General features: G+C 42.5%; 1 protein-coding gene across 3 annotated transcripts in view; it reads right to left on the bottom strand.

The window, feature by feature from the left end:
* SRGAP1 (SLIT-ROBO Rho GTPase activating protein 1) overlaps positions 1-27,381 on the bottom strand; it is a 272,029-nt gene that overhangs the window by 226,478 nt on the left and 18,170 nt on the right. The window contains exon 1 of one of the 3 annotated variants that reach the window (XM_059683489.1): positions 9,887-10,074. The exons of the other annotated variants lie outside the window; for them this stretch is intronic. The gene's annotated coding sequence lies outside the window, so the exon portion shown is untranslated. Of the gene's footprint in view, positions 1-9,886; positions 10,075-27,381 lie in introns of those variants that run through there. 3 annotated transcript variants of the gene reach the window in all.

Raw genomic sequence — 27,381 nt, 5'->3', positions numbered from 1 at the left:
CATAACGGTATTCCATATACGTAAAAGAAAATATCCATAAATGGCTTATCGTTATGTGTCAATGATCCTTAATATCCCACACAATCACTTGTGATACATTCCAGCCCAGTCATATGTTCACACACCATTGTGTCTACTCCAAAAAATGACTATCTATAATCTCAAGAGCTCAATGCCATTGAATTTCAGCTAAGGTAAAGCGTGGCCCTGACAGTTTCCAGAGAGTCCACGTGACGGCTTCGAAGTGGAAGTCCTGCTGTTAGCTGTCTTGCCAAGATGCTATTACACAATCAGCACCGAAAAAATGAGGGATGAGAAAAAATCAACTTCCCAAAACACACGGTACCTGCTCTTGTGGATTACGGGCACTGTCGAAGTGTTGACAGCAATGTGTTGTTCCGGAGTGAACCCCTCTCCTCCCTCGCCCCTCCCAGCCTGGTATGTTTTTGAGAGGGGCCCTAGCAAAGTGAAGAGCACGTAGATAAAGGATGTCAGGCTGGTGAGAGGCCTGGACCGCTTCACCCACTCGTTCATTCACACATCAATACTTTTTCAAGATGCTTCTAGGGTGTGCCAAGAGCCAGGGCGCCAAAAGAATAAAATAATCCCTATCCTTGTAAAGCCCACAATGTGTGTGTGTGGGGGGGGGGGGGGGGAGAGCAGGAGAAAAATGGCAATATAATATATGGTTTAATAGAGGCAATGGGAGGTGCGGTTAGGTCACAGAGAATGAAAGGGAAGCTGAGGACCTGAGATTCCTACACCCACACTCTATGAGGGCTGCACTCTCAGGGTCAGCACTCCAGCCACTGGGACTCCCTGCCCAGAGTCATCCTGGTCTACAGCAGACTATCAAGGCCTACTCCCTTATGAGTTACCTTAAGCCAAACCATCTGGTATTAGCAGGGGAGGGCAGTTGGGTTGAACATGAATTTGGTTAAGTAAATAATTCACTTGCAGTTGGTGGCTAACTTTTAAGAAGGGGCAGCCTTCTATTTAGTGACTAAGTCTATTCAAGAGGTGACCGATGTGGGTACTTTAAAAGAACTCCCATTAACTGGCTTCCCCCGAAACCAGTGCTCCTGAAAGTGTGGCTGGTGGACCAGCAGCTGTCAGCCAACTGTTTACCACTGGTCCCCAAAGAAATAAACAGGGACATTAGAATAAGCATTTAGAAGCTTGATGTGTTTGCAGGGTCTCATAAAAAGAAAGTGGGGCTTGGTGTGTTCTGTTTGTCTTTATTTCATGTTGGTAATAAATTCATTTGCAGTAGTTCCCCCCTTATCCAAGGTTTCACTTTCTGCAGTTACCTGCGATGTGATCCAAAAATATTAAATGAAAAATTCCAGAAATTAACAACTTCAAAATCGCGTGCCATTCTGAGCAGTGTGATCAGATCTCACATTGTCCTGCTCCGTGCAGCCCGGGAAGGGATTCATCTCTTTGTTCAGCGTATCCACACTGAATAGGCTCCCGCCCTTTAGTCACTTAGTAGCCGTCTTAGTTATCAGATCAGTTAGTAGGAAAAGAGGCCCCATGCACATAACTTCTATTACAGTATGTTGTTATAATTATTCTTAGTTATTATTAATCTCTTACTGTGCCTAATTTGTAAATTAAACTTGGTCATAGGTCTGTATGTACAGGAGTAAACAGGATATATAGGGTTCAGTGCTATCCATGGTTTCAGACCTTCACATGGGGGGTCTTGGGACGTATCCCCTGTGGATAAGTGGAGACTATTGTATTATATATTAAAAAAGCATTAGTCCAGTGGTCGGCAAACCGCGGCTCAAGAGCCACATGCAGCTCTTTGGCCCCTTGAGTGTGGCTCTTCTACAAAATACCACATACGGGCGCACACGTACAGTGCGATTGAAACTTTGGGGCCCATGCGCAGAAGTCGGTTTTCGGCCTGGGCAAGTCTATTTTGAAGAAGTGGCCTTAGAAGAAGTAGGGGGTGTCGGTCGGTCGGTCAGTCGGGCCACGGGATACACGGCGCGGGGGAGGCGCGCGCGATTCATGCACGAGTTGAGTGAGCCAGTCAGTCAGCAGTCTCATTGTGCAGTGGTTAGTGCTAGTTGCGTCCGCAAATTGCGTGCGGGTGACAAAAGTGCCTACTCGAAGCATAAAGTTACCTGTATTTTTCCACCCAGCTGCAAATCCTAGAGGTATTTTTGTCATCAATTTAAGAATTGTAATTATTTTGTGTTGGTGGCTTTATTATTATAAAATGAAACATTTTTAGCAAAGGCCAGCTTAGGAGTACCCTAATTAAGTTAATAACAATGTACCTACCTATATAGTTTAAGTTTAAAAAATTTGGTTCTCAAAAGAAATTTCAATCGTTGTACTGTTGGTATTTGGCTCTGTTGACTAATGAGTTTGCCGACGACTGCATTAGTCCATGACAGATTAGGAAAAAAAAAAAAAGTAGTCTTCCAACACAAACTGTTTGAGAGGTGTACCTCCAAATAATTGTGGGTATGAATAAAAAAGTACAAAATAGCAAAACAGTTTTTTAAAAAGCATGTAGCCTTGTCTGGCTGGTGTGGGTCAGTGGTTCAGCATCCACCCATGAACCAAGAGGTCATTCCAGGTCAGGGCACATACCCAGGTTGTGGGCTCATCCCTGGTAGGGGATGTGCAGGAGGCAGCCAATCGATGTTTCTCTCTATATCCCTCTCACTTCCTCTCTTCTCTTTAAATTCAAATATATATATATATATATATATATATATATATATATATATATATATCTCCCACGTTCAAAGGCTGTTAAATCGCGTTGTTTACCCATATCTTCAGAAAAGAATCACTTCTACTGTTGTGGTAAACAACCTGCTTCCCTATTTATAATGGTCTGGCCCTCTAGCAACTTCAGCACGAAATTATAGCTAATTTGTCTACAAACGTCAGGTGGTCATAATAATCTGACCACTCAGTGTGTGTGTGCGTGTGTGTGTGTGTGCACATGCACACACACACACAAACAAACACCCTTCATGGTTAGATTTTTACCCAAGTTTTTGAGAAGTGTCATTGATTGGGTTTATCTATTTCAGTCACAGAGCCCCAAATTTTAGGTGCATGCTCATTTGATCCTCACAGAAACCCAACAAGGTAAGAATTACCGCTATTTTACCAATGAGAAAACTGAGTCCTAAGAAAGTACACCATAAGCAAGTGACCTGCAGCTAGGAGGGACAGAACTATAAAGTGAAGCTATATGATTGCAAAGCCAGAACTTGATACTAATATAATGCAACATATACAACATTATGAATAACAACTTATAAAGTACAATTTCTCAAGCAATCAAGGCATTCTCATCACCCAACCCTGCTCCTAGAGATGAATTAACAGTTTTAGCCATCAAAAGTTGACAGATTATTCTTCTAGGAGAAAAAATATCCTATATAATAAAAGCCTAATATGCAAATTTCCCCCTCGACCAGGTGTTTGACCTGGAGTTCAACCGCTTGCTACGTCATGTGCTGACCACCAGGGGGCAGCGCGTAACATGGCGGGTGTTGGCGACGCGGCACTGACAGCAGGCGGCAGCGTAGGCCCTGCCGGCCCCAACGAGAGTGTGACCACGGTGGGATGGTGAGGCAGGTGAGGGGGCGGTGGTAGGCTAAGGCGGGTGTGAGCGGGGCCCAATCACCCTGCAGGCAGCGACCAGAGGCCGTGGCAGGGAGTGGGGCTGCCGCCTGGCTCCCAGGCACTGAGGGAGCCAGGCAGGGGCCTGATGACTCTGGCAGAGGGGGCCACATGGGGGCCCAGGGGCCCAGGTGCTGCCCAGGGCCCAGAGGTCAGCTGGGACCTGCCCTTCCACACCAGACGCTCACACTTCGATCACCGGCCAGGCCTAGAAACCTCACCGGGGCATGAATTTTCTGCACCAGGCCTCTAGTATATTTATAAAACCAAAAAGAATAGAAAATTATAATGTTGATTTAGATAAACTACGTAATGAATTACTACAACTTTGAAGGCAAGACTTGATCTCTGATTATAAAAAGAAAATACCAAAGTCTCAATTATCTGCATCAGGGTTGGCAAGCTACAGTCCATGGGCCAAATCCAGCTTACAGCCAGTTTTCATAAATACAGCCTCACTAAATGTAGCCATGCCCATTAATTTACATCTTGTCTGTGGCTGGGCTTGGTGGCTATGACAGAGCAGAGTAGTTGTGAAAGCGACCTACAAAGGCTAAAGTCTTTACTTCCTGGCCCTTAGCAAAAAAAAAAGTTTGTCGACCTCTGTTCTATACCAATAAGGCGGACAACAGCACAGACAATGAATCAGTGATCTGAGCCCCAATCTCAATTTAGGCATTAGGCTCAACATCTTATTTATCAAAACTCCTCTAACATTGTTTTTAGACAAAGAGCTGATTTGCCTTCTGAATTTATATTTCTTTGTCAACTTTTTAAAGGAGAGGGTACCAACTAGCTAGTTCTCCCAAGTGGGGATGGTGGAAAGGCAAAGGGTTTTAAAGAAAGCAACGCACAACATAAAGGGGCTCGATCATCAACTGTGTGATAGCGGTGTATGAGAACCACCAAGGACTCCAGGCATAGTCTTAGCACTTTCCACATACGTGTGAGGATTTCAGGTAATCCTCCCAACAGCCCCATGAAGATGAGGCCACTGATTAGAATGATGGTGACTAAGCTAAGGGAGTGCTGGATCTAGAATTTACTTTCATCACTCTCACCCTCCTAATCACTTCTCTCTAGTGTCCACAAAGGACAGCAACATACAAATTACCGGAAATTAATCCAAATTAACCTCAAAATGTAAAGTCACCAGATATACCCACATTTTAAAAAAGGAGAATTTGTTAGTATTTTAGAGAATCAAAATGAAGTAACCAGATATTTGTAACATTACTATAACCTCTAAAAGAATGTTTCACCCCTTGAAAATTTTATTTACTTAAATGAATCCATGTTTCTGTTTCAACACAAGACAGGAAAAAATATGACTGAGACACATCTTAATTACAGGCTTTTTTTGTTGCTGCTGTTGTTCTAATATGAACTGTATTTTCCTATTAGATTATACTTTCCAGAAGGACAACGGGCGCTTAAATCCTACTGAAGGGAAGAATACTTTTATTGTGGGTTCATGTTTGCAAAGAAGAAAGCAAGCATTGGCACAGAGTCAAGCTTTCCCAAAACACACGCACACTAAATGAGTAGAAATTACGAAATTAAAGAGGCAGTCCCATCCACTATTTTCATTTTCAATATTCCTGCTCATTTAGAATGAGCAGGAATTACAAAGCTGGGTTCATATAAAAAAAGGGTCATTACTAATTTCTAAGCAGATAGGGACACAGACAACCAAAATGATGTAAACTCGAGTGAGAAAATATAGTAAACTGTATTTGCTCCTAAAAAGTAAAACTGGTTATCTATTTTTTACATAAACAATAAATTAACTGAATCATGTTTGTCTTCAGTCAGTTTTAACATATGTCATTCATTCTGTTTGTCACAGCGTTTTAACCAGAAATACTTGTTCCAGAGAATACAGACCACTGCTAAATGGTAGAAACATCTTGAATTTTGTAGTATTTAAACATAATTCTCCTACATCAAAGAGTTGTATGCTTTTTGGAGTCTGAGTTCCATAAACACTGTAATTTCACTATTAAATATATTTATAGGATCATAAATACTCAAATTACGTAATAAGTATAATACAAGCGGCTGAAAAAATGAGATTAACATTCATTTACAGTAGCTTCGTAGGCTTTGCCAAATGCTACTTCCCATAACAGGCTATGAGGTTCTGATTGCATTAAACTTTCTAATTATTCTTTTCTTTTTTTATTCCTTTTAACTTATGTGTGTTCTCCACTCCAAGTCAAGTCTCCTTCCGGCACCATTTATCCCCAAATTATCTCCTTCTACCCCCGCCCACTCCGATTATTCTTTCCTATCTTATGGTATTTCAACACTACTTCTGAGATTCCAAAAATCATTAAGATTTTAAGGTCTTTTGAAGTTCATAAGGTCTATAGTTCATGATATTAAAAATTTCTCCAGGTGCCTGTTTTCTGAGTTCATATTTCTGAATTACTTTCTATTTCCAAAATGATAGTTACTTTCCATTATGCAATTTCTCCAGTTTAACTCTATAAAACTGAGACCTCTGATAAAGAAAAGGGTTCTTCAAACTTTTATGTTCCTTTCATATAAATAATGGCACATTTTGCCCGGCCGGCATGACTCAAAAGTTGGGCATCGACCTATGAACCAGGAGGTCCTGGGTTCGATTCCCAGTCAGGATACATGCCTGGGTTGCGAGCTCAATCCCCAGTCGGGGGCATGCAAGATGCAGCAGATCAATGATACTCTCTCATCATTGATGTTTCTATCTCTCTCTCCCTCTCCCTTCCTCTCTGAAATCAATAAAAATATATCTTTAAAAAATAAATAAAGGCACTTTTTTTTAAAGCATATTACTATTTCCTCTGGTACACTTAAGATACATTCTCAGAATACAATAAACATTATTATGCCCTGGCTGGGGAGTTCAGTTGGTTAGAGCATTGTCCCCATTTGCCAAGGTTGCGGGTTCAATCCCTGGTCAGGGCACATACAAGAAGCAACCACAAGTCAGTGCTTTCTCTTCCTCTCTCCCTGTTCCTCTCACTCTCTAAAATCAATAAATAAGATTTTTAAAATGATTATTATGCTTTAAAGAATAAACACTGCTGTCAGCACATTACTTTCATTAAGTGCGTTTTATCAGCTGCTTTTATAAACAGCAGCTGGTAATTCTTGCTAAACTTCATTACTCCCTCACAGTGATCAGCAAGCCTTGGGAAGTGACTGTCTACAATTAAAAAACGTTGTATATTACAGAGGAACTTTGTATATTACAACTTGCAACCAACTACAGACTTAAATTATGTCCTTTTATAGAATCACTAGAGGCCCAGTGCATGAAATTTGTGCACAGGTAGGGTCTCTAGGCCTGGCTGGTGATCAGGGCTGATCTGTGGGGTGACTGGCAGGGTGATCGGGGCCCCCGCTCGCACCCACATTGGCCTGGCACCGCCCACTCGCTGGTCCCACTCCCCACCAGTCACCTCCCTCTGCGGGGTGACCAGTGGGGTGATCAGGGGCCCCACTCGCACCCACCTTGGCTGGCCTGGCCCCGCCACCCACTTGCCGGCCCTGCCCCTGCCGCCGCCGCTGGTCGCCTCCCTGTGCAGGGCAAACAGCAGGGCAATTGGGGGCCCCTGCTCGCACCCGCCTTGGCTGGCCTGTTGCTGGATGGGTCCTGCAGGCTGGGGGAAGCTCCTGTGTTGAGCATCTGCCCCCTGGTGGTTAGTGCGCATCACTGTGTCTGGTTGTTCTGTCGTTTGGTCAATTTGCATATTAGGGTTTTATGTAGACAGATGGATCTTTGTATAACCAAACACACTCCTATTGTCCCACCAAATACCCTCCAGGCTATTTCAAGTGACTATTCTTGCTTAAACATGTGACCTTAGTTAGAGCCAGTCTAAAAAGATATCTGAGATGGCTTTGTCATAATTTTTTCATGTTCTAAATTAGAAAACTGTAACTTTTGGAGGGAAAGTTTTAATTGATTTGAAAGAGAGAGACAAAGAGAGAGAGAGAAACACTGATGTGAGAAACATCATTACGTTGCCTCCTGTAAGCACCCTGACTGGGGATTGAACCCACAACCTAAGTAAGTGCCCTGACCAGGAATCAAACCCGCAACCATTTGGTTGCTCTTACCAACTGAGCCACCCAGCCAGGGTCCTTTTGGAAAACTTATAAAGATATCTCAGTACCAATTTGTTCATAAAATATGCCAATAACATATTTCTGGTTAACAACATACTATTAATTTAGCACATGCAATTTCTTCATTCACATACATTTCAACACTCACAGAAACATTAAATGTTAGCTGTTCCTAATTGAGAATTTTTAACAGCTTTCTCATTGGTGACCTTGCTGCTAAGAAACCAAAAGAACAGAAAACATTTAAAAATCTGATCTTTGAGGGTCTAAACAAGTATTTATTGAATATAACTATATAACAGATAATGGACCACAGCCAATGGAGGGCAGATTTTAAACAGGTGGCTACACAAACAATTTCAACTAGAGGTGGCTTAAAAAGAATTTTCTCATTATAAAAGTAAACCTCACAGCAACAGCAAAAGCTTGGAGTTGAGAGCTTGCTACTGGGCCAGGATCATTCATTTATCATCAATGTAATGCATACTTGTTACAGGAAATTTGAAAAATACAGGAATACGCAAAGAAGATTTTTAAGTCACCTGTCTCATTTACTCAGAAATAACAATTGTAATATTCTGATGTATAAGGTATTTTATTTACCATATACTAGGGGCCCGGTGCACGAAATTCGTGCACTGGGTGTGTGTGGGGGGGAGTGTCCCTCAGCCCAGCCTGCCCCCTCTCACATACTGGGAGCCCTCAGGCGTTGACCCCCATCACCCTCCAATCGCAGGATCAGCCCCTTGCTCAGGCCTGACGCCTCTGGCTAAGGCGTCCGGCCCGGGCAGCGGGGACCCGCAGCTGCAGCGGCCCCACGATCGTGGGCTTCGCTTTAGGCCCAGGCAAGGGACCCCTAGCTCCTGGGACTGCCAGCTTCGACCGTGCCCAGCTCCCATCGCTGGCTCCACCCCTACTTCCTGCTATCACTGGCCAGGGTGGAAAAGGCACCTGATTCTCCGATCATGGCTGGGGGGCAGGGCAAAGGCGGCCCTGGGGCCGCCTTTGCCCTGCCCCCCAGCTCTTAGCTCCCCCCTGGGTTTCTGATCACTGTCAGTGGCAGGGGGCTTCTTCCTGCTTTCCCTTTCGCCTCCCTGCATTGTGCCTACATATGCAAATTAACCGCCATCTTGTTGGCAGTTAACTGCCAATCTTAGTTGGCAGTTAATTTGCATATAGCCCTGATTAGCCAATGAAAAGGGTAGCTCGTACGCCAATTACCATTTTTCTCTTTTATTAGTGTTGATTCCCCTCCCCGCCACACACACACTTAATGGTATGACTTGAAGAGTTTCTCATCTTTGAAAACTTTTCAGAGTTATAATTTTAATGGTCCCATAATATTCCAACACTTGTGCTTGCCATAACTGATTTAGTACCTAGATATTTATATGACTTATAATTTTTTTTTAAAGAAAACTATTATGGCTCAGCTGGTGGAGCTCAGTGGTTGAGTGTTGACCCATGAACCAAGAGGTCACGGTTAGATTCCTGTCAGGACACATGACCAGGTTGTGGGCTCAATCCCCAGTAGGGGGCATGCAGGAGGCAGCCAATCAATGATTCTCTCTCATCACTGATGTTTGTATCTCTCCCTCTGCCTTCCTCTCTAAAATCAATAATATATATATATTTAATACATAAATAAATAAGAAAGGCAACCAATAGATGTGTCTCTCATCACATCGGTTTCTCTCTCTTTCCCCCTCAACTCTCTCTCTAAAAAATAAAAATAAAATAATAATCGAAAAATATCCTTGGGTAAGAAAAGGAAGGAAGGAAGGAAGGAAGGAAGGAAGGAAGGAAGGAAGGAAGGAAGGAAGACATTTTCAAAAATAATAAAAATCAATATAAAAAGAAAACTGATTATTTCCTTAGAATAGACTTCTAAAATTGAGATTACAGGGTCCAATTACAATCCTAAAGAAGAGTATCAATTTATGCTCCCAGTGAAAATTATATTTATCATATCACACCTTTAACTGCAGTAAATATTTTCCTGAACAAAAATTTTCCAACTGCCCTAGCTGGTTTTGCTCAGTGGGCAGAGCGTTTGCCTACAGAATGAATGATACCAGGTTCATTTCCAGTCAAGAGCACGTACCTCAACCCTAGCTGGTTTGGCTCAGTGGATAGAGCGTCAGCTGTGGACTGAAGGGTCCCGGGTTCCATTCCGGCCAACGGCACATGCTCAGGTTGCAGGCTCAATCCCCAGTAGGGGACGTGCAGGAGGCAACCAATCAATGATTCTTTCTCACATTGATGTTTCTATATCTCTCTCCCTCTCCCTTCCTCTCTGAAATAAAAAATAATAAAATAAAATAAAATAAAATAAAATAAAATAAAATAAAATAAAATAAAATAAAATAAAATAAAAAGCATGTACCTTCGTTGCAGGCTTGATCCCTGGCCCCTGGTCGGGGCACATGTGGAAGGCAACAAATCGACTTGTCTCTCTCACATGGATGTTTCTCTCTCTCCCCCCCTCCCTTCCACTCTCTCTAAAAATCAATTGAAAAATATGTTGAGGATTAACAACAACAACAAAAAGTTTCCAACTGGAAAGTCCTATCACATCCCATTGGGTGTGGTCCTCCTGCGCAGCAAACCCCTCTTGGTTGTGGTCTATGTGCCATGTTTTTAAAAAACAATTTAATTACATTAAGTAGCATTAATATTTAGAAAAGCTAAAGTGGCAAATATTAGACATATTTTTCTGGAACTTAAGGAAAAGTCAGTAACTGTGGAGCCCCCTAATGCGAACACTTTGTGCCAAACTCAGGACATCCGGATTTTTTTCTCAATTAAATTAATGTTGAGGCCCCTAACTGCCAAAATGGCAAAAGAAAATTGAAAAACCTGTGATTCAGCATCCAGAAAAATGAATTTGGAAATAGTGACTAAAATGAAATAAAATGAAGAAAGAAGTATTTGCTACAGAGAAGAACTAGCCAGAACAAAAATTAGACACACAAGCAACTCTACCACTGAGAGAAAAAATACACAGAATGCATAATGCATCATTCCCAAATGATTCACTACAACTTTTGGAAAAAAGTCAAAGTCATATCCGGAGATACCCTCACCCACACTGTGTCTGGCCTTGAATTCTTGTCTGCTTAATATCCCTCAAGAGCCCAGGAAGTTGATTAAAAAAAAAAAAAAAAGATACAACAGATAACAGTCTCCCTACATAGCTAAACTTACTGGGGGAAATTTTTTTAAAAAGAGATGGGGAAAGATTTCATCTTTGCAAAAATATGCTACTGAGCTAATTCTGAAGAGGAGATATGGAATTCTGGAAACGAGACATCTCATATGTACCCTGGACTGAATACATAAGTTCACTTAGGGCTCATGGCACCACCCCCATAACCAAAGTGTTAGGGGACCAATGAAAACATGCATTCCTCAAGAGGAGAAATTCTAGGGAGGTCCAAAACACTGTCAACTTTGATAACAAAGTATTTTAATCACTTCCACTATCTCTATGTAGAGAAAGGCACTCAATATAATTCTGTATATTAAACACTTTTTCTGAATTTATATATTTTATCTAAAGTGTATGTTTCTGAACTAAAAGATATAGCAGTGAACTCCTAAGATATATTAATAAACCTACATTCACTAAATTTCAACAGATACAGCAATACGTAACATTTAGTACAGGCAGTCATACCTCGTGAGTCATTATACTAGCAAGCACAGTGCTACGTGCCAGTAACATAGGAAAAAGTCCTCCCTGGCCGCCAGTCCTCAGAAAGCTTACCGTTTGGCAGACCAAGTACACACTTACATGAGCTAGCAGTTGTCAAAGTGCTTTCACATTATCAAGATTTAAAACCCCAGGAAGTGGCAGATTTCTCAGGATGAAAATAAAACATTTTTTTCCTCCAGACAGAATATGAGAAGAATGAAGGAATAAAGAGAGTCCAATGTAACTGATCCTTTCTCTTCAAATATTTCATTCCAAAGACACACATATGCAATGTTCAGTGCAGCATTATTCATGATAGCCAAGACATGGAAACAACCTAAATGTCCATCAATGAATGGATAAAGAAAATGTCACACACACACACACACACACACACACACACACACACACACACACACACCAGAACACTATTCAGCCATAAAAAAAGGAAGGAAATTCTGCCATTTACAACAACATGAATAGATGTGAGGGCATGATGCTAAGTGAAATAAGTCAAACGAAGGACAGGTACTGTATGATCTCACTTATAGATGAGACCTAAAAAATCAAACCCTTAGAAACAAGATACAGTGGGGCCTTGACTTACGAGTGTCCCGACTAACAAGTTTTTCGAGATACGAGCCGTCTCTCGGCCGATTTTTTGCTTTGAGTTGCGAGCTAAAATTCGGGTTATGAGCCAGCTTCAGATACCCCACCGCTAGCTGGCGCAGCAAAAGTCACAGTGAACGCCACAACATCAGTCCAGCATCACGTGTCTCACTCGTTCACTTTTTGATTTGACATACGAGTAATTTGAGTTATGAGCTCCGTTACGGAACGAATTAAACTCGTAAGTCAAGGCCCCACTGTATTAGAATGGTGGTTGCCTGGGTCTAGGTGGGAGAGGAATGGGGAAATATTGGTGAAAGGGTACACACTTCCATTTATAAAATGAGTAAGTTCTGGGGAACTAATGTATAGCATGATGATACTGTATTATAGTTAACTAGAGGCCCAGTGCACAAAATTCGTGCATGAGCAGGGGGTCCCTCAGCCCGGCCTGAACCCTCTCCAATCCAGGACCCCTCAGGGGATGTCCAACTGCCGGTTTAGGCCCGATCCCATTCTGGCAGTCGGACATCCCTCTTGCAATCTGGGACCATTTGCTTTTAACCGCTCACCTGCCTGCCTGCCTGATCACCCCTAACCACCTCTGCCTGCTGACCTGATCGCCCCTTACTGTTCCCCTGCCAGCCTGATCGCACCCTAACTGCTCCCCCCTGCCAGCCTGATCACCTCCTAACTGCTCTCCACTGCCAGCCTGATCACCCCCCTAACTTCTACCCCCTACAGGCCTGATCGCCCCCTAACTGCTCCCCACTGCAGGCCTGATTGTCCCCTAACTGCTCTCCCCTGCCGGTCTAATCGCCCCTAACCGCCTCTGCCTTGGCCCCTGCCACTGTGGCTTTGTCCAGAAGGACGTCCGGAAGATGTCCAGTCTAATTAGCACACAGGCAGACCTCGGGTTACGTCGGATTCGACTTATGTTGTTTCGTGGTTACATCGCCATCTCCCATTCACAGTATTTATAAAAAAAAAAAAAGTTCCATCATTTCAAAATGTACATATGTGCTTTATGTTTTTTATTATTTATTTACCACAAGTAAAGGTCAGGAATTATCTTTCTTTTAATTTTTTTTACTGTTTCACTTCATTAGTGCTGTGTATGTGCTCCATGTGAGTGATGTAGGTGCTTATGTAGAGGGATTCTGACTTATGGCGAAAATCGAGTTACGTCGCGCCATAGGAACAGATCTCCGATGTAACCCAAGGACTGCCTGTATTACCCTTTTATTAGTATAGACTAGAACAGTGGTCAGCAAACTGCGGCTCATGAGCCACATGCAGCTCTTTGGCCCCTTGAGTGTGGCTCTTCCACAAAATACCAACTTCTGCGCATGGGCCATGAAGTTTCAATCACACTGTACATGCGCGCCCGCATGTGGTATTTTGTGGAAGAGCCACACTCAAGGGGCCAAAGAGCCGCATGTGGCTCGCGGGCCGCAGTTTGCCGACCCCTGGACTAGAAGCGCGGTGCACAGGGGATGTCCGACTACCTGCCTGATCGCCCCTAACCACTCTGCCTGCCTGCCTGATCACCCCTAACTGCTCACCTGCCTGCGTGATTGCCCCTAACTGCCTCTGCCTCGGCCCCCACCGCTGTGGCTTCGTCCGGAAGGACGTCCTGAAGGTTGTTCAGCTGTCTGGTCTAATTAGCATATTATGCTTTTATTATTATAGACAATATATTATATACTTGAAAGTTGTTAAGAAAATAAATCTTAAATGTTCTCACCACACACAAAAAAAGCTTTTAACATGTGAAGTAATGGATGTGTTATTAACATTACTGTGGTAATCATTTCATAATATATATCAAGTCACTGTACACCTTAAACATACACTATGTTTTATGGCAGTTATATCTCAATATAGCTGGGGGGAGGGGAGGAACCAGGATAACTTCCATATATAAACTTAAATGTTTAAAGATAAACATCATGGTGTATATAGATTTTTTAAAACATATTTGAAATAAGATCGGAAAAGTAAATTCACATTTGTTGCACATCTAATTCTAAGCCACGCTTTCACAACGGCTTTACAAGAGTTATCTAACTAATCTTCCCAACAGTGCTCTGAGATGGAGAACAGTGTCCCTGTTTTATAGATAGGGAAACGGAGGTACACAAAGGCAACATTACTGGCCCAAGTTCTAATTACTGGAAAATGGTAGAACCAGGACTGAAACTCAGGTCAGATGGCTCCTGGTGTTGCAATGCCTCCTATACAAAATATGCAAATCAGGTGTGGCCTATGTTTATGGGGAAAACAACCAAGATACTCTTCCATGGGGCTCTAATCTTCACTGCCTCGTTTCTTTAATCAGAACAAACACATACCTGCCCACGCCAGAGAAGTATGAGCATCAAGTGTGACTGTGCACGTATGTGTGCGTGGTAAACTCCAAAACACCATGTATGATGTTACTGGCTCCGTCACTATTTCAAGGGAAGGAAAAGGACAAATGTGTAGAAGGGGAGCATATAGGGGAGCAAATTGCCCCTTGTACAAGGAAGAACTCCATACCAATTACATGTGTCCAAACTTCCTTGTGAAACATCGGGCTGCCTACCTCTCAAAGGGTTCAAGCAAGGTGACTACTTGTCTGAGACTCTGGATGGGGAAGAAGGTGGATTAGGTGGCCTGACTGTCCATTCCACTTCTACATTCTTCAATGCCAAGAACAGCTTAGAACAGAATCTTTCCCACCGGAAAGGAATGCCCTTCCCTGTGGGCCCCTTTATCCCAGCTTTAAAGATGTTTTGATTACTCTGGAAAGAAAAAGGGAGCGGGTCACCTGCAGCAGGAAAATTACAGGCAGTCACCTTCTCACCTCACCTACTCAATCTTTCTGGCCCCGGTGGCTTACTTACCTCTGGATGTGATGCAGCTCTTGGATACATCTGAATCAGTAGGCTCCAAACTTGTTTTTTTAATTAATCCTCACCCATGGGTATTTTCCATTGATTTTTAGAGAGAGTGGAAGAGAGAGGGAAAGACAGAGAGAAATGTCGATGTGAGAGAAACACATCAATTGGTCGCCTTCTGCATGCGCCCCAACCAGGACCCGGCCGGGGAGGAGTCTGCAACCCAAAGTACATGCCCTCCTTGACCAGAATCGAACGTGGGACCCTTTGGTCTGCAAGCCGATGCCCTATCCACTGAGACAAACTGGCCGGGGCGGCTCCAAACTTTTCTGATGCTATATCCCATAAAGAAACAATGAGCAGAATCTCAATGTGTTTTCATTTCCGTATGTGTAAGTTATGTGCATGTGCTACTGTGCTGATATATTTTGGTTATTATATCCACACAAAAAAACCCCAAGGTTTTCAAGGAGACCAAAACAAACAGACCACATGATATTTTCTTCCAGCACATCCCTGTGTATATCTTGTTCTCCCTTTTGTAAACTTATCATTCGCTTCTTTCTCCTGTGAGTCATCGAGTGCTTTTGATCCCACCTCTCCTATCTCTTTCATATCTCTCAATGTTTCCACCCCCAAGGTCAAGAGCTACGGCCTTCAGTACATCACCACAGAGTACAAGGAGTCTTTTAAACTGGCCTCCCTTCACTCCAGATTTCCTACTTCCGCATCTGACCATATCAACCTCCATGGCTCCCCACTGTCCACAGACAGTCTAAACTACTTGAATGCCATCTAAGAACATAAAACATCATGGTGGCCATCTCACTAACTACGTCATCTCTGGCAAAATAAACTTTTCTCAATTTTCTGATCTGGAAAATGGAATCAGCAGTGTCTACCTCAGTGTTTCTTGTGAGATGCAAACAAAAGCATGCCTGCAAAGTACAGTTACTCTGCCAGGCCCAAAGTAGCTATTGGCTATTATCAGCATTACCTTTCTATTCTTGTCTCGCTACGCGCTCAAAGCATTTAAAACACTTAGCTAATAATTTCTAAAATGGAAAAACAATCATTCAAGGAGACTTTCCTTTACCTGGAAAGCCTTTCCCTCCCTGGAGAACTCTTACTCATCCATCAGAATCTTTCCCACAGGAAAGGAATACCTTTCCCTGTTGGTCCCTTTATCCCAACTTTAAAGATGTTTTGATTACTCTGAAAAGAAAAAGGAAGAGGGTCAGCTGCAGAAGGAAAATTACAGGCAGTCACCTTTTCACCTCGCCTACTCAATCTTCAAATGTCTCTCCCATGAGTCTATACTCTCCCAGGCAGAACTAATTTTATTCCTGCACAACATTTCCATACATGTAAAACACCTCTAACATAATATATAGCAAATCTTTGTTTACTTCTCCATCTCTAAAGGCAGGAAACAAGCCCTGGCCAGTGTGGCTCAGTTGGTTGTCCTCTCATGCACCAAAGGGTGGCAGGTTCAATTCCCGGCCAGGGTACATTCCCAGGCCGCAGGTTCAAATCCATTGGGGTGCATCCGGAAGGCAACCCATTGATGTTTCTCTATCACATTGATTTTTCTCCCTCTCCCTTCCTCTCTCTCTAGAATCAATGAATAACATATCCTTGAGGATTAATAAAATAAAAAATAAAATAAAATAAAGCTAGGACACAATACATAAAAAGACACAGGCTGTGCTTCATTAGTTATTAATTCAATGAACTCTGAGCAACTACTGTAAGCCAAACCAGGTGCCTTAAAAAAAATATGCCCCTGAGGGCGTCTATAGTTTGATAAAGGAGATATTCAATAGATGTTTGTTGAATGAATGAAAGGATAATATTTAATTCCTGCATGGCTATACAAGAATTCAAACCAGTAACTCAGAATCAAATGTTTCAATTATCTTAACAATATAATGCAGTCACATTGTAAGCTCATTTAATTTATTGGAATTTAACTACATATCCATATTTACTTGGAAGGGACTGACTGACGGACGAGGGAAACATCTTCTTGTCCTCAACATCCTTTTGCTCTTTCAACTAGACCTTGGCCATATGGACGTGTGAGGCCATATGCTATAAGCAAAGAGAAATGTAAGTTAACTTTTGGCTTCTGAGCTTTCATGGATGTAGTTCTTCGTAGCTTGGTGACTTATAAGTTTAATTTTCCTCTTTATTGTTTGACTTGAGATCCTAACCCTCACATAAGTTGCAATTCCCTTGTAACTATTGCTATAGGGATTTCATGAACTGTCAATGGACCTAAGATTTTTTTTAAAAAAAATCAAAAAGAAGCTCTCATGAAACAACATAGAATTACCTATTTATAGAAAAACTCCCATGTTTACACTAACTCAGATGAACCATAACCCACAGAAGGGAACACACACGGGTGCTCCACAGGCAGGTGTCAAGTCTCTGGCCTGCCCTAAGAGTTGGCAGTGACAGAAGAAAATGGGCGTGTGCTACAGGAGGTCCTGAAAAGGTACTTGCCTTATCTTCTTTTCCCTGAGGTCAAAAGCACGTGCAGATGTGCAGGGAACTTGAACCTTTATCCCACGAGGGCTCATCATGTTCCTACTTTTGGTTTTCAATTTCACCAGGTATGATGAAAAGGCTCTTTATAATGTGAGAAACTAACCCATTGCAGGGGGCATGCATTTTCTACAATCTCAGTTTAAATTGCCATAGTTTGATGTCCATTGAGAGCAATTGTAGGAAAGGTAAAGATCTTGGGGAAACTGGGAGGAAACTTTGCATCTAAATTGGCTAACTTAAGGAAGTTACAAAACCGCTTTGATTTTTATAGCAGTGGACCCCAAAGAGTGGGCTCTGCCTGGCAGCATCAGCATCACCTGGGAAGATGCAAGAAATTTCTAGGGCTTGGGGTGGGGCCCGGCACGCAGCTTCAATCATCCCTCCACGTGGTTCTGACACTGGTAAGTGTTTCTACCAGAAATGCTAATGCCACTCACAGAGAAACAACCACAACCAAAAGCAAAGTCTTAAGTAAATTTAGAGAATGAGCTAAAGAGATACAACTTCTTTCCCAGAAGAAATCAAGGCCGGGAGGGGCTTCTTCCCTTGGGAACCAGCGAGGCCTCTCAGTGAGAGGAACAAAGGAGAAGGCAGTGGTTTTTACTGCCCCCAGGAACAGGGCACTAAATTTAGCGAGTGTTCCAGTGAAGGACTTTTAAAATATTTCTTCCCCAAAAAAGCCTTTTCCACTGCATACAAAGAGGCAACTCCACCATGAGTTTCCTCATCAAGTAATCCTTTGAGATTATAATAAGGCAACAATTTAATGTCAGTACACACACAATCGTTGAACAAAAAGCACTTTTATCTGAATTGATATAAACTCTTTATTAAGATAAAGATGGCAATTATTCTTCCTAGCTTTTGGGAAGTTTAATGAGAGGAACTGACATGAAATCTAACCATTTAACTTTTCATAAGGCAGCATCCTTACCTGCTCTGCAGGATGGTTGGAACACAGGTGTGAACCCTGGAGGCTGTACCTTTTAGTATCTATGTTGGAGAAATGACTTCAGATTTCTAAGTTTTGAGTTTCATTTTCCCTATAAATATGAAAATGATACCAATATGACCTCCCTCAAAAGCTACCCACTGTAAATGTTAGCTGCTGGTACGACAGGCAGTAACAGTGATAACTGCAAGCAACATTTACATTATAGCCAGGCATTCAGCATCAGGTCACAAGTATCAGTCTGGACCCATTATTAGAAGAGATTAGATCTTAACTCCAAAACAACCAAATTATGAAGACTCTAATAGCACAGTAATACCTGTAGATGAACAGAGGAAACATCAGAGGGACATTACTGGCAGACTGGTAAGCTGCTGACCAAGGACATGCAGTGAATGTCTGTCTACCTTGGGTGTTCTTTAGGAAGAGTGCTGCCATGCCCCCAGGGAGAGTAGAAACACACATGCACATATACACTGAGTGGCCAGATTATTATGACCACCCCATCAGTACTTCGTTGGGCCACCTTTTGCCTTCAATACTGTGGCGATTCTTCTTGGCACTGACTCCACGAGATGTTGAAAGGTGATGTGAGGAATCTGAAACCATGCCTGATGAATAGCACTGTCCAGTTCTGTGAGATTTGATGGTTGTGGAACCAGCTGCCTGGTGGCTCTTTTAACTTCGTCCCACAAATGCTTAATTGGATTGAGATCTGGTGATTGTGGGGGCCACCTAAGCAAGGTAAAGTCTCCCTCACGTTCTTGAAAGCACTCCTGCACAATACGATCACCATGGCATGGCGCATTGTCTTGTTGGAAGAAGCCATCTCCATTGGGATACGCCATCAACATGATAGGATGAACTTGATCAGTAACGATACTTAGGTATTTTGTGCTACTCAGACATTTATAATGATCTGGCCCTCTAGCAACTTCAGTGGGAAATTATAGCTAATTTGCCTACAAACATCAAGTGGTCATAATAATCTGGCCACTCAGTGTATATATACCCTGCAGATATATCCTCTCTGGAAGCACATGACAGGATGATGCCTTTGACAGTGGCTGAAATAACTAAAATATCTTCAGTTGTTTGGCAGATGATTTCTTTTTGGCAATTCTTAACTAGCAACTAGTGCAGGTTAATAGTGAGCAATCTACATCTATAGCTGCAATCATACACATAAAAACTAGAATTCATTAGCCCTCAAGGCTCTCTAACAATGATGCAAGGAATTGTATCCAAGTGTCTCTTTGAGGCTAACTGTCATAGGAAGCCAAGCAACACAATTCTTTTAAGATTGGACTCAGTATAGTTTCTGTTGGTTGGCTAGATGTCTCCCAGTGCTTTTATAAAGAACCATTAAAATTCATATTTTTAGTGTTCGCTTTGTAAGATTTAAAGTGTGTTAAGCAATTTCAATCTCTCTGAAGATGAGTTTTAAATTTTTTAAGAACAAAACTTGTCACTAGTTAAGACAATAGCTTCAAGCAGTAGTAAGTAATAATAGTAATAATAACAATAATAATGGCAGCTCACTTTTCATTGAGTTCTATTTGCCAAGAGCGGTGCTAGGCTCTTTACAGGTCTAATCTCATTATATGCTCACAACAATCTTATAAAATAGGTGCAATCATCATACTCATTTTCAAATTAGAAAATTGAGGCTCCAAGAGAAAGCACACTTTGAATTGGATTTATCTAAAATATTAGCCTCAAAAAATAAATGAATAAATAAATAAATAAATAAATAAATAAATAAATAAATAAAATATTAGCCTCTACACATGTTGCCTTCCTACATGAGGCCCCATCATAGAAACTGATGAAGACTAAAGTACACAGGTGGCCCATGGTAAATTTCAAGGACAATTTTGTCCCTAAAGCAACAAAGAACAAGTAACGGTAATAGCTAGGAAAGGGATAAGGCTGATCTCTATATACTACTCAGATGAAGATCAGTGAACTGTTTGTGGCAGATCCCCAATCAGATAAAGAGCTTGTGCCAGAACCTAAATCATCACATCAGGAAGCACTGTTTAGCTTAGCTGACATTCTTTCGTAGCAAACCTTTCTGGATAAAGGAAGCAGTACCATGATTCACCTTATCTCCTGGTAATAAATAGCTTACTGAACAACACTCGTCTATGAACCAGTTCTATGTAGCCTGGTATAGGTGATATATAGTTGAGCAAAAAAAAGTCTAGCCCAGCCTGGGTGGCTCAATTAGTTGACATTATTCTGTGTACCAAGAAGTTGATGGTTCAGTTCCCGGTCAGGGCACATGCCTGGGTTGCAGGCTCGATCCCCAGGAAGGGGCATGCAGGAGGCAGTTGATCTAGGTTTCTCTTCTAAGTTCCTCTCTCATCTATGTTTCTATCTCTCTCCCTCTCCCTTCCTCTCTCTCTAAAGTAAATAAAAACATATTTTAAAAGAGAAAGTCTATAGTAACTATTCTGCAAATGGTCACATTTGTTCAGTATGTAAATATACAAATACTAGAGGCCGGTGCATGAAATCTGTGCACTCAAGGGGGGTGGGGTGGGCATCCCTCAGCCCGACCTGTGCTCGCTCACAGTCCGGGAGCCCTCGAGGGGATGTCCAACTGACAGCCAGCAGTCGGACATCCTTAGCACTGCTGCAAAGGCAGGAGAGGCTCCCACCACCACCGCTGCACTTGCCAGCTGTGAGCCTGGCTTCTGGCTGAGTGACGCTCCCCCTATGGAAGTGCACTGACCACCAGGGGGCAGCTCCTGCATTGAGCGTCTGCCCCCTGGTGGTCAGTGTGCATCATAGCGACCGGTTGTTCCACCATTCAGTCGATTTACATATTAGCCTTTTATTATATAGGATTACAAATGCAAATAGAAATGATGCCATTGGAAGAATATACTCCAATCCATTTGAGAACTTCCCCTTTTATTTAATCCTCACCCGAGGATATGTTTATTGATTTTAGAGAACGAGGAAGGGACAGAGAAAGAGGGAAAGAGAGAGAGAGAGATATCATTCAGTTGCCTCCCGTATTCACCCTGACCAGGGATCAAACCCGAAATCTTCTTGGTGTACAGGACAATGCTCCAACCAACAGAGACACCCAGCCAAGGCAAGAATTTCTATTTTTGCCTTACCAATTCTGTACTTTAGCAGCAAGTTTTTTATAACCATAAAAGTTATATGAGTGAGATTTTTTAAAACAGAAAATGTTTTATTTTCCTACTCTTACTTGGTATATTTTAAAATGAACTAAAGCCCATACTTTGTCTGGATTTCCTTCATTTTTACCTATCCTTTTCCTGTTCCTGGGTTCCGGCCAGGACCCCATATTACATTTAGCTCCCATGTCCCCATAGGCTCCTTTTGGCTACTAAGTCTTTTGTAACCTAAAGCTTTTATTATTATTGCTTCCAGAGCTGGAGTTCACATAATAACTTTTTTTTTTTTTGAGCAATTACTGTGTGCCAGGCAGTTTTTTTGGTTCAATACACCAGTTGTCTCAACAATGGTCTGAAGGTCAGTACTATTATTATCTCCATTTCACAGGCAAGGAGAGTAAGGCAAGATGAGAGTTAGCCATTCATCCACAGTTAAATAGCTCCAGACTGGCTGGACCGGGATTCAGACCCCAACAGTCTAATTAAGTTATTTCATTAAATTATTTCACAGTGCAATTCCAGGACCGCTGGAGGAACCGAGATGCGTGACAGAAAAGACAACAATGCTAACCAAACTGTAGGCAGTAGAGTTCCCAGCTTCAAACAGGAGATATTTATTTGTAGATTAGGTATCTGGAAATCTTTCAAACATGGACTTTTGGTGAAACATGTGAGAATTCCCATAAACATTTTCAATACAATTGTAATGGAAGTTCAATTAAAATGGAGCAGCCCTTTGAAAAAGCATTCATTAACTCTTTTTTTGTAAGAACAGCAGCACCCCTTTCATCCTCAGGGGACATGTTCCAAGGCCCACAGTGGATGCCTGAAACCTCCAATAGTTCCAAACCCTATAGTTACTATCGTATGTCCTGTCCATACCTACCTTTTCACTTAAAGGAAGCACTTTACGGCTTCCCTTTGGCATATCTGAATTGCCAGCATCAATACTCATGCTCTTGGGGTCATAATTAAGTAAAATAAGAGTTCCGTATACACAAGCACTATGAGAGTTGATGGCTACTAAGTAATTATGGGGTGGGGAGCATATACAGTGTGGATGTGCTGGACAAAAGGGTGATTCACATTCTGGATTTGAGGAGCGGGACATTGCAAAATTTCATCACCTACTCAGAAAGGCACATGACTTAAATTTTATGAATTATTTTACTTCTGTTATTTTCTGTGTTCTATTTTCACACCACGATTGGCCACAAGGAAACCACAGAAAGCCAGACCACGGATGAGGGAGATAGCGTACTCAGAAAATTATTTTCTAAGGAATGCAAAAGCTAACAATTCTCTTTGCTAAATTCTCAAAATGTACCAGTTTTCTTTGCCTTGTTAGTAGCAAGGAATGGGTTCACTATAATGATGAAAAGAAAGATGAAAATTGGGCACAGTGCCCTAGCCGGTTTGGATTAGTGATAGAGCATCGGCCTGCAGACTGAAGGGTCCTGGGTTTGATTCCAGTCAAGGGAACGTGCCCAGGTTGTGGCCTCAATCCCCAGTAGAAGGCGTGCAGGAGGCAGCCAATCAATGATTCTCTCTCATCACTGATGTTTCTCTCTCTCCTCTCCCTTCTTCTCTGAAATCAATAAAAATATATTAAGAAACAAAGAAACAAAAGACTGGGCACAGTGAAGAAATAAGGGGAAATCAATTGAATGAAGGGGTCAGCCAGACCCTCTGTGGTGCCCTTTGCCCCTCCCCACCCCCCCCTCCGCCGCCAAGCCCGGGGACCAACACACTCCTCTCCCCACCAATGACCACACCTCTGGCTCAGAGTTCTGACTCTTTCATGGTGCTTATGGATTATAATTTGACTGAACTGTACTCCATGTGGACAATCAATATGAACCCAAGAAAAAAATCCTCACTGATCCTCACAGGAGAACTTGTATGTCAGAAGATGCTACACAGCCATTACAAACGCAAAGCAAGAGGGCAGACTGACTTCTTCCTGTGAAGTATGGTACTTATTTGCTTTGTTTAACAACAGAAAAGTTACTTTGATTTTCTGAATTGTATAAATCATCCCATTTGATTGAATGCCTTATTGATTGTACCGTGACTATCCCATTGATTGTTATCTTACTGGTTTTAGAAAGCACATTCTTCTGTACCTGGGAAACAGGACAGCATAAGTATCCTAAATTGTTTTAGTGGCCACAGATAATGCGTTCCAGTTTACTCTAAATTACCTCGATGGCTCTAGATAATGAGTTCCTGACAACTCAGTGGTCTCCAGACCCAAGGGCTCTAGACCCAAAACTGTAATTTAGATAACATGCCTAAGTTTAACCCAGGTTACCCAAGGGCTCTAGATAAGGTGTTTCTGTCAATTGAGACCCAAAACTATAATTAACATGCTTAATTCTGCTTCTGTAAACTGCTTTTTTGCAAACCAGCTTCCTCATTCCAAACCTTGAGATGTAATCAATACCTTTGTGATCTTTGCCTATATAAGGCTGGTTTTGCCACCATCTTATTACTATGAGATTTGGGAAATGTCCCCTCATAGTCCCGGATTGCAATAAATATGACTCTTTAATTTGACTTCTTGAGGCGTCCTTCTGTGATTCGCGGGGTACATTACAACACCTGCTCCCTCTCCCAGGGAAATAGTGTCTGGCGGCTCAATTCCATTTTTTGCACATGCTCACTTCACAGCCCGTCTAAAATTTGAACTTCCTCAGAGGTGAAAATTGTCTGACTTAAGATAAGCAGACACCTATTGTTCTCTCTTCCCTGCTGGAGGTCGGAGGGAGGGAGGCAGCTGTTTTGGTAAGCCGCACCTTCGGAATAATAAAAGCAAAGGGCAAAAATCCAGAGGTCTCCCACAGACCAGAGGAGGAGGGAGTTAGAAAGGACAGCCCAGGCACTGGGACATCACACACTTGGAGAACTGCTAGCACCTTTGTAAGTGCTTTGTGGTGCCAGGTCGGCTATTCTGCTGCGATGCCAGGGCGGCTGGAGGCGGCCGTGTCTTCCAGGGAGCGGAGCCCGACTATAAGTCTCTGCAGGCAGCTCTGGGACAGAACCCCAAGGGGTAAGGGGTAGAAGCATTACCACAAGAAAAAGAGAGCTGTCACCTGCAATCTGCAACAATGAAAGATCAGACTCTGGATGTTTAGCAAGGCCCCAGATGTCCCAACAGAATCTCAGGTTAATCAGAGAGGTGTGCAGATTTTCATGCTCTGCCCGTATCAGTGTGGATGGAAAAAAAAGGGAACGTAACCTCTAATCATAAATTCCTAACCAGGCAGGTCATGGAGGGTTGTCATGCCCCAGGCCTATAACTTCTTTAGTGAAAGGCTTTAAGCCAGCCCTGGCCATTGTTCTTAAGCATCTAGTTTCACCTTTGAAATACAAGAAGTAATACCCTTGATATTAACCCTCAAAAAGCACATAATCTTGTTACCGGTTAATAATGCAGATTTTTTTCAATCGATGGAGTTACACATATGTTGATATATATGCAATTTGATATGTATGCTATTTTGTTGTATAGACCACAAGCTTCAAAACTTCATATTTCAAATTTGCTGAAGGTGTTAACATCATAGATATTTTTACACTTAAAAATGTCGAATTTCGTGCCAAAAAAAGAACATTTGTGGGAAGTTTTAATTCTTTACTTTATTTTGAAGAAAAGTGCTGCTGAAAGTTATCGTATACTTCGGGAAGCTTATGGTGAACATGCTCCATCTCAAGATATTTGTGAATGCTGGTTTAAACGCTTTAAAAGTGATGATTTCGATGTGAAGGACTAAGAATGTCCCGGTCAACTGAAAAATTTTGAAGACCAACAATTACAAGCATTATTGGATGAAGATGCGTGTCAAACTCAAAAACGACTTGCAGAAAGACTAAACGTTGCTCAGCAAACAATTTCTGATCGTTTACAAGCAATGGGAAAGATTTTAAAGGAAGGAAAATGGGTGCCACATCAACTGAATGAAAACAAACGGAAAACTGAAAAGCCATCAGTAAAATGTTGCTTCAACGGCATGAAAGAAAGTCTTTTTTGCATCAAATTGTGACTGGCGATGAAAAGTGGATTTATTTTGAGAATCCCAAACACACAAATCATGGGTTGATCCAGGTCAACCATCAAAATCGACTGCAAGGCCAAATCGCTTTGGAAAGAAGACAATGCTCTGCGTTTGGTGGGATCAGGAAGGTGTGGACCAGGAAACACGGCAAAGTAATTTTGCTTCATGATAACGCACCATCACACACTTCTAAACCAGTTAAAGACACGTTAAAAGATCCTGCCTGGGAAGTATTAACCCACCCACTATATTCACCAGACCTTGCTCCTTCAGATGACTACTTGTTCCAATCAATGGCACATGCACTTTCTGAGCAGCACTTCAAAACGTACGAAGAAGTGGAAAATTGGGTCTCTGAATGGCTTGCCTCAAAACAAGAAAAGTTCTATTGGGACGGTATCCACAAATTACCTGAAAGATGGGGGAAATGTGTAACCAGCGATGGACATTACTTTGAATAAAGCACTTTTGATGTTTCTCTTGAAATTATCGTGTTTTCTTTGGATCACAAAATCTGTGTTATTAACCAGTTAATAGTCAATCTGTATTATTAACTGGTTAATAGTTAATCTGCATTAACTGGTAATAATTAATCCGCATTACTAACCGGTAATAGTTAATCCACATTATTAACCGGAAATAATCTGCATTATTAACTGGTTAACAGTCAATCCGCATTATTAACGATAATATAATTAATCCACATTATTAACCAGTTAATAGTTAATCTGCATTAACCGGTAATAATCTGCATTATTAACTGTAATAATGTGGATTTTGTAATCAAAGAAAACACGATTAATTTCAAGAGAAACATCAAAAGTGCTTTATTCAAAGTAATGTCCATCGCTCGCTACACATTTCCCCCATCTTTCAGGTAATTTGTGGATACCGTCCCAATAGAACTTTTCTTGTTTTGAGGCAAGCCATTCAGAGACCCAATTTTCCACTTCTTTATATGTTTTGAAGTGCTGCTCAGAAAGTGCGTGTGCCATCGATCGGAACAAGTGGTAATCTGAAGAAGCAATACAACAATATAGCATACATATTGAAAGGGCGAGTCATCGTGGGACCTATGTAGGCCGGCCGCCGGGCCCCATGAGGCACAGCCTGACCACGCTGCTGGCGGCCTCGGGCACCGACTCCCCAGCCCACGGTGGGAGCCCGGAGCAGGCCACCCGCCCACCGCGCAGCATTGGCGGTGGGGCGGGGCGCATGCCCTCACCCGAGGAGATGGAGGAGGAGGCGATCACCGGCGCCCCCGGGAACGAGACGGAGGACGTGGACTTCCTGTCTGGGCTGGAACTGGTCGATCTGCTGGACCCCCGGCAACTGGACTGGCCCCTGGAGCCCGGGCTCAGCTCGCCCTGGGGGGTGGCTAGGACTGCGCCCTCCATCTTGCCCTGGGTCCTCCATTTTTGGGGAGGCCGCCATGTGCTCAGGAGAGTGCCTTCTTCCCAGAAGCCCAGGCCCCTGCTGGCCACGCCCGGGATTTCTTTAAACTAACCAATGACAATCAAGGGACGTGCGCGCCATAGAGATGACCACATCCTGTGTAACAAGACCCGACGCGCCTGGCCAATCGGTGGGGCCCACACTCCCCTCCCCTGCCCTTACTATAAAACCCACAATCCCATCAGGCCTCGCTCTCTCTCGCTCTCCCTCGAGGCCACTGGGCTTACCGTTG

Source organism: Myotis daubentonii, chromosome 2 (assembly GCF_963259705.1).
Source record: "Myotis daubentonii chromosome 2, mMyoDau2.1, whole genome shotgun sequence".
In the NCBI taxonomy this organism is placed as follows: domain Eukaryota; kingdom Metazoa; phylum Chordata; class Mammalia; order Chiroptera; family Vespertilionidae; genus Myotis; species Myotis daubentonii.
Note: the sequence above shows the minus strand (reverse complement) of the source record. Positions and strands in the feature narration are given on the sequence as shown.